Here is a 10,371-nt window from a genome sequence, read left to right on the forward strand (position 1 = left end):
AGCTAGTGCTTGACTTACAACAGTTTGCGTAGTGACTGTTTGAAGTTACAATGGCACTGAAAAAAGTGCCCCCTAAGCCACCTACCTGCCTGTCCACCTTTGCTGGGTGGGTGCAGCAGGTTTTGGTCACTTCACATAACCCTGGGACACTGTGACCGACATAAATATGAATCAGTTGCCAAGCATCTGAGTATAAATTACAAGACCCTGGAGATGCTGCAACATTCCAGCTGATTGGCACTTCTTCTGGGCTCAGAAGCGCCAGGATCAGCGCCGAGCTCCAGCTGGAGCCTGGCACTGATCCTGGCACTTCCGCTGAGCCCTGACAGCCCTGCAGCTCCAGCCATCTCTCACTCAGGCTTCTGCCACTGGTTCAACTCATTCCCCTCCACCGCTACTTTTCTAGGATGGTCGTGTACCACCTGCCAGGTACCAATGTACCACAGGTGGTACCCGTACCACTGGTTGAAAAGCCCTGTTCTAGTGCGTCTGGTGAATGTGAGTGGCAAGTGACGGTCCCTCAGAAAACCTGGTCCCAAGCCATGAAGGGCTTTAAAGATGACAAACAGCCCCTTGAATTGCACCCGGAAGCAAATCGGCAACCAATGCAGCTCCCGCAGGAGAAGTAATACATGTGCACTTTCCAAAATGTGCTTGCCGTAGCTTCCTTCTAGCACATTAGAGGAAATTAAATTGGTAGCTTGAAGCCACTCATTGATGCATGAGCATAAAGTAAAGTTTCTCTTGCAAAGTCACCCAGGTCCATTGTACCAAAGTTCTAATGGAGATAATTCAGATTTGGCTATAACCCCGTTGTCCTGATTGAAAAGATTTTTTTTTATTTTTTTAAATGTAGCTCCAAGCACAGATGATACGTGTAATGATCAATCAGAGGCACATGTTGGTGCATATTCCTGATAGACTTGGGATAACTATTTGCGCTTTCAAAGCCAAAATGTTCACCCACGGTGCGATGTTAGGTTTGCTTAACCACTCTTTATTGAGTAGACATAATTGGCTCAGTTGACATGATAAATGCTGGAAAGGGAATGAAGTGGCTGGATTTGGAATTCAGCTGCTATCAGCCACAAAAAGCAAAGCTTCTAATCAGCTGTTGGGAAATGATGCTGGATTACTTTGTATGGCATGTTATGGTAAGGGGGGAACAGTGATGCTAACATGACTGGACCTGCAGTTCCACTGAGTGAGTGAGAAGAATTGCCCCAAAGCTCTGGCAAGCAAGCCGGCTAAGAGGTGATTGATTAAATCTGGATGTTGGATGGGACTTTGGATATTGGAGTGAGATGGCAGAGATCAAGGAGTTAGCAGAATAACAGAGTTGGAAGGGAGCTTGGAGGTCTTCTAGTCCAACCCCCTGCCCAGGCATGAAACCCTATACTACGGGTCTTCAAACCTGGCCCTTTTATGACTTGTGGACTTCAACTCCCAGAATTCCTCAGCCTGGCTGAGGAATTCTGGGAGTTGAAGTCCACAAGTCATAAAAGGGCCAAGTTTGAAGACCCCTGCCCTACACCAATTCAGACTAATGGTTGCCCAGTCTCCTCTTAAAAACTTCCCATATTGGAGGTCAGGAAACAGATTCCAAAAGAAATACCTAGAATTCTACCTATAATATATGCATATAACAACAGCTGAAGTTTAAATACTTTGGCCACCTAATGAGAAGAGAGGATTCCATAAGTTGGGAAAGATTGAAGACCAAAGGAGAAAGGGACAGCAGAAGATGAGATGTTTAGTGTCATTGACACAATGAATATGAATTTGCCCAAACTCCAAGAGACAGGGGAGGACAAGCAGCCCTGGTGTGCTCATTGAAGAGTCTAACACGACTTAGCGACTGAACAACAAAAACAACCAAATATTAAAAATATGACGTTGCCCCTTCTTTCCCTCTTATACGAGAGAGAATCAGGAAGGGGCAGTCTTGAGTTTCTTTCTCCTATCTTCCTGGTTTCCTGGGCCAAGTTCATACTTTTCCAATGCTTGTGGCACATCTTCTTCAAACCAATGTGCTACCCTTTTACAGTAGGACCCATTTCATTTAGGTATCTGGAGTACCTGGTGGACCCTCTTGGATTTTGGAGGGCACTTGGGAAATTTTGTAGAACCTAGCCACAATGCAACAGAAGCCTTCATCACCTTTTAGAGTGAAAAGTGGGCAGGGGCTTTGGATCAGATTGCCCCTGGGCTGCCTCTTTCTGCAAACAAGTTCCAGAGGATGCCCTGGTTCCTGGAGGAGGCCCAGGAGATAAAGCAGCAGAAGCAGTGGTGGGATTCAAATAGGTGAACAACCGGTTCTCTGTGTGGATGCCGCTTCTGTAAGTCCATTCTGGGCCTGGGCAACAAAAAATTTAGGTACCGGTTCTGCCGAAGTGGTGCGAACCAGATGAATCCCACCACTGAGCAGAAGCGATGCACAGAGCACCAGTGGAGAGAGATGAAACCAAATCTGACTTGAACACAGATCTCGACTTACAACAATTGGAACCAGAATTCCCACTGGCAAGCAAGGCGGTTATTAAGTGCACAGCAGCCGATTTTACAAACCTTTTTGCCCCAGTTGTTAATTTAATTAATTTTAATTTAATTTAATTTAATTAATTTAATTTTAATTTAATTTTATTAAATTTATATACCACCCTTTCCCGAAGGACTCAGGGCGGTTTACAGGGTATTTAAAATCAGCAATACAAAATACAAAATACAAAATAAAATCAGCAATACAAAATACAAAAGTTAAAAAACAATTAAAAAGATTAAATTATCCCTTAAAATAAAAACCCTGGTTAAAAAATTCTCAGCCTGGGCCGGAGAGCTCAAAGAGCCAGGTCTTCAGGTCCCGGCGGAATGAACGAAGGTCCACGGGCAGCTGGTTCCAGAGGGCAGGCGCACCCACAGAGAAGGCCCTCCTCCTGGGTGTTATCCGCCAGCAGTCTTTTACCCGCGGGACCCTGAGGAGACCCTCCCTGTGTGAGCGCACTAGACGAAGGGAACTTGATGCTGTTAAATGAGGAACGTGGTTGCTAAAAAAATCTGGCTTCCCCACGTGACGGTTAGAGGTATGAGGACTCGTTGGTCACTTTCTTCAGGGCCATTGTCACTTCACATGGTCACCAAATGAAGGGTTGTAAATTGAGGACTACCTGTATTACGTTGCAATAAGAGCAACATAACCTATGTAGTTATTCTTTTACTGTTATTAGGTTGACATATTGCCATCCTGTGGCCCCCATTTAAGGTAAATCAGTCGCTTTTAGGGAAAAATGGGCCAGAAGTTCATCGGAAGGGAAACAACGAGGATTGTTCGTGGACAGCATCACTCCGACTTGCTTCAATCTGGATTCCAGCTGCACAGGTCCTGTTAAAACTGCTTGAGGCACAACCTGGTATAGTTACCTGGGAAAAGTTTCATCCTGTTAGGTTCGAGGAAGTGATTAGGGTTCTCAGAGCTGTGAGTTTGGTCAGGTGCTCGTGAGAGACGTATCTTTCTTGGTTGAGTCAGGCAGACAGAAGTTGCCAGGTAGCTGGGCTGAAGCCACGACAAATTCATCCCTGAGAGAGGAAGTCATTCTGCCTTCATTAAAGGAAGTAGTGTTGGACAACTTCTGACACCTTGGCTGCAACTTCAGAGGGCTCTGGAGAAAACGGATGATTTAAATACTTCCCTGCTGGATTTCAAACCTGGGTACAGGACTGAGGTAACAGTGATCAGTCTTATGAACGAGCTATGGTAGGACCAAGATGGTGCATCCATCCCACTCCTCTTTGGATTTCTTGCCGGTTTCAAAGCCCATGAAGATGATATCCTTCAGAATCACCTCAGAAGGTTGGGAAGGAGAGGCCCAGGACTGCACTGATTCTCCCTTTCCTCCAGGACCAGTCCAGCTATATTGATAGGGGAGAGAGAGAGGGGGGGGGGGAGGGAGAGAGAGAGGGGGGGCTTGGTGGACTGGTGGGGGGGAATGAGGGGATAGTTCTGTGTGAGTGACAGCGCAACTTCATTTGTGTCAGCAGCAGGTGTGCAAATGGAGCTCTGCACACGTAAGCACGACCACCTGCCACTTGCATGGCCCCAAACAGGCTGCAGCCCTGTAGCAGGTGACGGGTTGGGGATCCCTGCTCTATGGGATCCCTCAGGCCTTCTCTCTCTCTCTCCCTCTCTCTCTCTCCCTCACACACACACACAAACACACACGCACACACACAGACTACACACACAGACCACATCTTCAAGAGGCCTCTAGGTAAGATTATCTGCTGACATAGGCTTAGGTAACATCAGCATGAGAGGAAGACTGTCCAAAGGGTTACCCTCTTAGATGCATGAAGATTGATTTAGAAGCCACCCACCAGTTTGAAGGCCACCCGATGACTACATGCTATATGATGTTGCCAAAGACGAGGGGGGGCTGTGACCTGACATTACTGCACAAGAGCAAAAGAATTTTGTGCGTCCTTTTGTGATCAGGCATTACATATTCCAACATCTCGGGAGCTTTGGGATCTGAATCAATCCAGATTCAGTCTTCAAATAGGTATGGGTAGGAAAATTCTGCCTGTTTTGAGTTCTCTGCTTTACGGTTCCTACCCCTCCCCTTGTGCGCGCGTGCACACAAACACACACACACACACAGAGTCTGCCAGGCTTTTTCCAAAGCCCCAAGGATTGTGGCCGCTTCTCCATGTGGCTATTAGCTGTTTAGCATTCCATCACGCACTCCCTTCTTCCCCCCCCCCACACTTCCCCATCACGGCTAGGAAACCGGTGCTTTACCGGCAACTTCAGACCTGCCAGGAACAGCTTAAAGCCCTGACTGAACATGATTAGCTCATAAACACCACCCAAGCCAGGAAGAGAAAAGTGCCAGGATGCCTGGGTTCCTGGCCAGAAGGGGCAGGAGAAAGCCAAGTTCCTTCCAGATGCCAAGGCCCGTTGAAGATTTCTGATGCATCAATAGCTTTTGGAGGCTGGGCATCTTGAGTGAGCGAGCTGGGGCAGGACTGAGTATTAATAAAATACAGAAACTCTAACGCCCCCCCCTTCCTCTCCTCCTGTTTGCCTAATGGACACACTTACACCCTCATTCTCCCTTGCACATTCAGCTGCAGAGGTACGGTATAAACACACTTCAGAGAAATAACCGTGATTCTGAATTCAAAAGCATCACTCCATTGTGCAGGCCACGTGTTTCTTTAACTGCGCTAGAGACAACCCAATATTCTTCCACTAAAGCTTACCCTTCCGATGAGCGTTTCAAACAGAAGTTAGATGCTTTCGTCAAAGTGCTTGACTAAAACAGGAATCGAAAAAGAGTAATTTGAGGCACACGCCCTGCAAATGTGTCAATTCTCCGCACAGATTCATCACTGTGTATTGTAGAACGCGAAAGCCAGTTTGGGGTAGTAGTTAAGGCATCAGGCTAGAAACTGGGAGACTGGGAATTCTAGTCCCGTCTGGGGCACAAAGCCAGTAGGGTGACTTTGATCCGCTCACTTTCTCTCAGCCCTAAGAAAGAGGCAATGGCAAACCGCTTTTGAAAAACCTTGCCAAGAAAACTATAGGGACTTGTCCAGGCAGTCTCTAAGAATAGGTCACGACTGAAAGAAAACAAGAACAAAAATTTAGATAGATAGATAGATAGATAGATAGATAGATAGATAGATAGATAGATAGATAGATAGATGATAGATATAGATATATAGATATAGATATAGATATAGATAGATACACACACACGCAGGTCGAATCCCGAGTGCCACGTAACAGAGTGAGCGCCTGTTACTCGTCCCAGCTTCTGCCAACCTAGCAGTTTGAAAGCACGGAAAAATGCAAGTAGAAAAATAGGGACCACTACGGTGGGAAGGTAACAGCGTTCCGTGCACCTTTGGCGTCTAGTCATGCCGGCCACATGGCCACGGAGACGTCCTCGGACAAACGCTGGCTCTTCAGCTTTGAAACAGAGATGAGCACCGGCCCCTAGAGTTGGAAACGACTAGCACACATGTGTGGGGGAACCTTTACCTTTACCTATATATATATATTTACCTGCACCCATAACAATATAAATATTTAGCTCACTAGAGCAGGGTCCCCAACCCCTGCACCAGGGTGGCCTGTGGCTCGTTGGAAACTGGGCTGCACAAGTGATGGGCAAGTGTACAAAGCTTCATTTGCACATATGCAGGAGCTAGGTTGCACGTGTGAAGCATCCCCCTCCACCCTCCTCGCCGCTGCTTCTTGCTTAGTGCTGCTGTCGGTCTGTGGAGCCAGAAAGGTGGGCACTAGAGACAATGTCCCCTTTCACACCATGACGGTGGTATATCCTCTTAATGGGACTGACATAGGAGCATGCACCTCACAGTTCAGACATGACAAGGAAATTCTCTTTCAAGTCAAGTCCAACTTCTCCTGATTACTTGGGTACTAGTTTCTTCTAAGATGCTGTTTAAAACTTACCATTTGCAGGCTTTTTCTGCTGTGGCACCAGGATAGTGGAAACCTCTTCTCCAGGAAATGAGGTTGACTTCATCACTCCCAAACTTCTGAAGGTCCCTCAAAACCTGGTTATGCCAGCAGCCCTGGGAATCCCAGGCGATAGGACAGGGGTAGGCAACCTCGGCTCTTTTATGACTCATGGACTTCAACTCCCAGAATTCCTGAGCTTGGCTGGCTCAGGAATTCTGGGAGTTGAAGTCCATGAGTCATAAAAGAGCCAAGGTTGCCTACCTCTGGGATAGGAGAACTCGTGAGGCAGCTCCCTTAGTATTAACATCCATCTGTTATTCTTTCTCCCTGCTGTAGCTTTGCTGTTATCATTTTTAATTTTTTAAAGTAACATTTTCACTAACAATTGTCTTATTTACTGTTTTTGCTGGATTGTTGTATGCCACCCAGAGTGACATTCTGTGAGACCAGGAGCCATATAAGTTTGATAGACAGATCACAGAATGATAAGACGATAGACAGACACAGACAGATCAATTTTCATCCAAATGCTAATCTTGTCCAATTGCTCAGTTTTCCAAAACTAAGCAAAGATGGCTAGTTGTTATTACCAAGTTGGTAAATTCATATGGCATATATAATTTATATGTATATGCTACATGGAAGTTCTTGTCTGTGTGCATCTATTTGATATCCATACATAAATTGCACTATTTATTCAGAGTACACAAAGGCATATAGTATTACTTTGAAGAAAACACATATTAACCTGGCTTTTCCCAGGCACATCTTTTATGATACAGTATATGTTTGCTATACTCATATGTTTTCCATACTTGTGAAAAACCTTATTGACATATAAAAGAAATACAGGTAATCCTCAACTTACAACCATTCATTTACCGGTAGCAACCATCCGAAGTTACAACAGCACTAAAAAAAAGAGACTTGTGACTGATCCTCACGCTTATAACCTTTGCAACATCCCCATGGTCATGTGATCAAACTTAGCATGTATTTAACAATGGCTGCAGCATCCCGGGGTCATGTGATTACCATTTGCAACCTTCCCAGCTGGCTTCTAACAAGCAAAGTCATTAGGGGAAGCCAGATTTGCTTAGTGACCACAGGATTCACTTGATAACTGCGGTGATTCGCTTAACACTAGTAAAATTGAACGTGACTCACTTAACAACTGCCTTGCTTAGCGGTGGAAATTCTTGTCGCAGCTGTGGCCGTATGCATAAGAGCGAGTATGCTTTTCCTGGCACGCACATCCAAACGTATGTACTGATTTGATTTTAGAAGTTTTAACATTTCAGTACTGCTTTTACGAGTATTTCTGTGGTCCCATCTTTGAGTCAGTCTTGACTCCTGGGGATTGCATAGAAACATCATCTTAGCAATACAGGTAGTCCTCAAATTGCAACCATTTGTTTAGTGACCTTTTGAAGTTGCAGCCCTGAAAAAAAGTGACTTATGGCCAGTTTTTCACCCTGGCAATTCATTGGAGCATCCACGGGGTCATGTGATCAAAATTTGTGTGCTTGGCAACTGGCATGTATTTACGACGGTTGCTGTGTCACGGGGTCATGCGATCACTTTTTGCAACCTTCCGGCAGGGTTACTTTACAGCCATGTTTCCTAATTTAATAACTGCAGTGATTCACTTAGCAACTGTGGCAAGAAAGGTTGTAACCTGGGGCAAAACTCACTTAACAACTGTCTTGCTTGGCAGCAGAAATTGTGGGCTCAATTGTGGTCGTAGGTTGAGGACTGCCTGTATTTTTGGAAGTCTTCCCCCCCCCCCCCCTTTGGCTTCTTGCTCCTAGTCCAGCCCCTCATCCAAAGAACTCAGTGGCTCTTCGAAACCAATGTACAAACTCACAATATAAAAGAGAAAATGTTTAGGCAGGCCATCTCAATCTGCTCTCCAAGGGTGTGGAAGCCTACCCCCCTCCGCCCCCCTTTGCAGGAAACTTTATCAGCCATCTGTTGAGCATGGGCAAAGCTTTCAATCCTGCAGCTATTCCAAAATATTCACCTATTTTGGATTTTCACATATTCTTTTTGCTATTTTCAAATGCTCCCGTTTGAGCATTGTCCTCTTTATTTTGCTTCAAGTGCACAGATGTAACACACACACACACACACACACACACACACCCCTTCTCGTATTCAAGTGCATTGATTTTAGCCTCTCTCTACTTTTCAAAGGGGCATCACAGTGGACTGAAATAGCCTAAAGCCATAAAAAGAAGCTGGTGCGGTGAACTCAGGAGTGAGTTTGCAAATTGTTTATTATGCTTTTCCCCACCTGTCTTTCAAGCAATTCTTTGCTTTTCACAGGACACAGTTGGAGTGTGCGTCTATGTGTGTAATTCAGATCTCCCCAGACTTAGCCAAGCACTACTAGACCATGTTGTGAAGATCAGATAACTGGTAACTTCAGATATTTGAACCAAACCTTCATCCAGCTCTCTAGCTACCCTGTCAACACTGCAAAGTAACAGTAATAATGGGAGTCTTAGTAGTAACAATACAAAACATTTTGTATATGGTAGTTCTATTAAAAATTCAAAGCACTTCACGTTCAGTTTTACGGCATTTTCAGAGTAGAAAATCCATGTATCATCTCCACATTCAAGATGGGGCAGACAGGGGCTGAGGCTTTGTCCAAAACCACATCCTGATTAGTTTGCACAACACCCTGGTCCAGTTCACAGGGGTGGCCGTCGGGTTGTGAGCCAGGCGATCCCATTAAGCTGTAACACGATCGGTGTCTTTGCACAGGCTATGGGGCATATTAGCAATCCCGATTCAGGGTTTAGCTTAGCGCGTCGTGTGAATCTGGGCATTGTGACACACCGTGCAAGCGGCGAGCTTCGAATTCAAGCTTTTCAGTTCCGCAGCTGGGTCGTCTGAACCAACCGAAAAGCCGCTACGGAGCTCTCTCTCTCTCTCTCTCCTCGCGGAGAAGCCACACGCGCGTGTGAAGCGCTCCTTTCGTGCACCGATCCCAAACGGCCCGCATTTCACACGGTGCAAAAGCGGCGGGCGACGGAGGCCCGAGTTACACAAAGGACCCCCCCGGCGTACATCTATGCAACCCAATACAGACCAAGGCAAACTCCCCCCCCCCTCGCTCGCACGTGTCTTTCCAGAGCAGGCGACTTAAGAGTGAATTGGGGGGCGGGAGGGGAGAGGGCAGCTTGCCATTGGTCGCTTCCCCGACCTTTTTTTTTTTTTTTTTGCACGGCCCCTCCCCTCGCGCCGAGAGGGTTAAAAACGAAAGGTGTGCCGCTTCGGGCGAGCTGGGGGAATCTCCCTCCAAAGGCCCGATCACCTTACCCAACCCGTCTTCCACTGCAGAGATAGGCGGAGGCGGGAACCAACTCGCATTCCCCTCCTCCTTACCAACAGTCCCTCACACTTCCAGGAATCACCCGGACGGGGAGGGGGGGGGGAGGGGGGGAGAAGCAGCAGCAGCAGCAGCAAAAGGGGAGGGGGGAGGGAGCGCGCGGGGTTGATACAGCCACCTCCTGCCAATCAGAGCCCTGTCAGCCACTCCCCAGCGACCAATGAAAGTGGCGACCATTCATAAAAATAAATACTCGGCCACGCTCCCCCCTCCCGGCGCCCCCGACACACAGACAGACACACAGAGCCTATCTCTTCTCTTGACCAATGTACATATGTTTTCCATACATATATACATATACACACACACACACACACACACATATATATATATATATACAAATATGAGCTGTCACCGGTGTGACTACTGCCTGTCGATGGCCTTCAGGATAGGCTGACACAGGAGATAAAGATTTGTCCCATGTTTGGGGCCTAGCAAGGTAATCTAATAGTTAACAAGCATTTGTCATATATATATATACATA

This window comes from Vipera ursinii (assembly GCF_947247035.1).
Source record: "Vipera ursinii genome assembly, chromosome: Z".
In the NCBI taxonomy this organism is placed as follows: Eukaryota; Metazoa; Chordata; class Lepidosauria; order Squamata; family Viperidae; genus Vipera; species Vipera ursinii.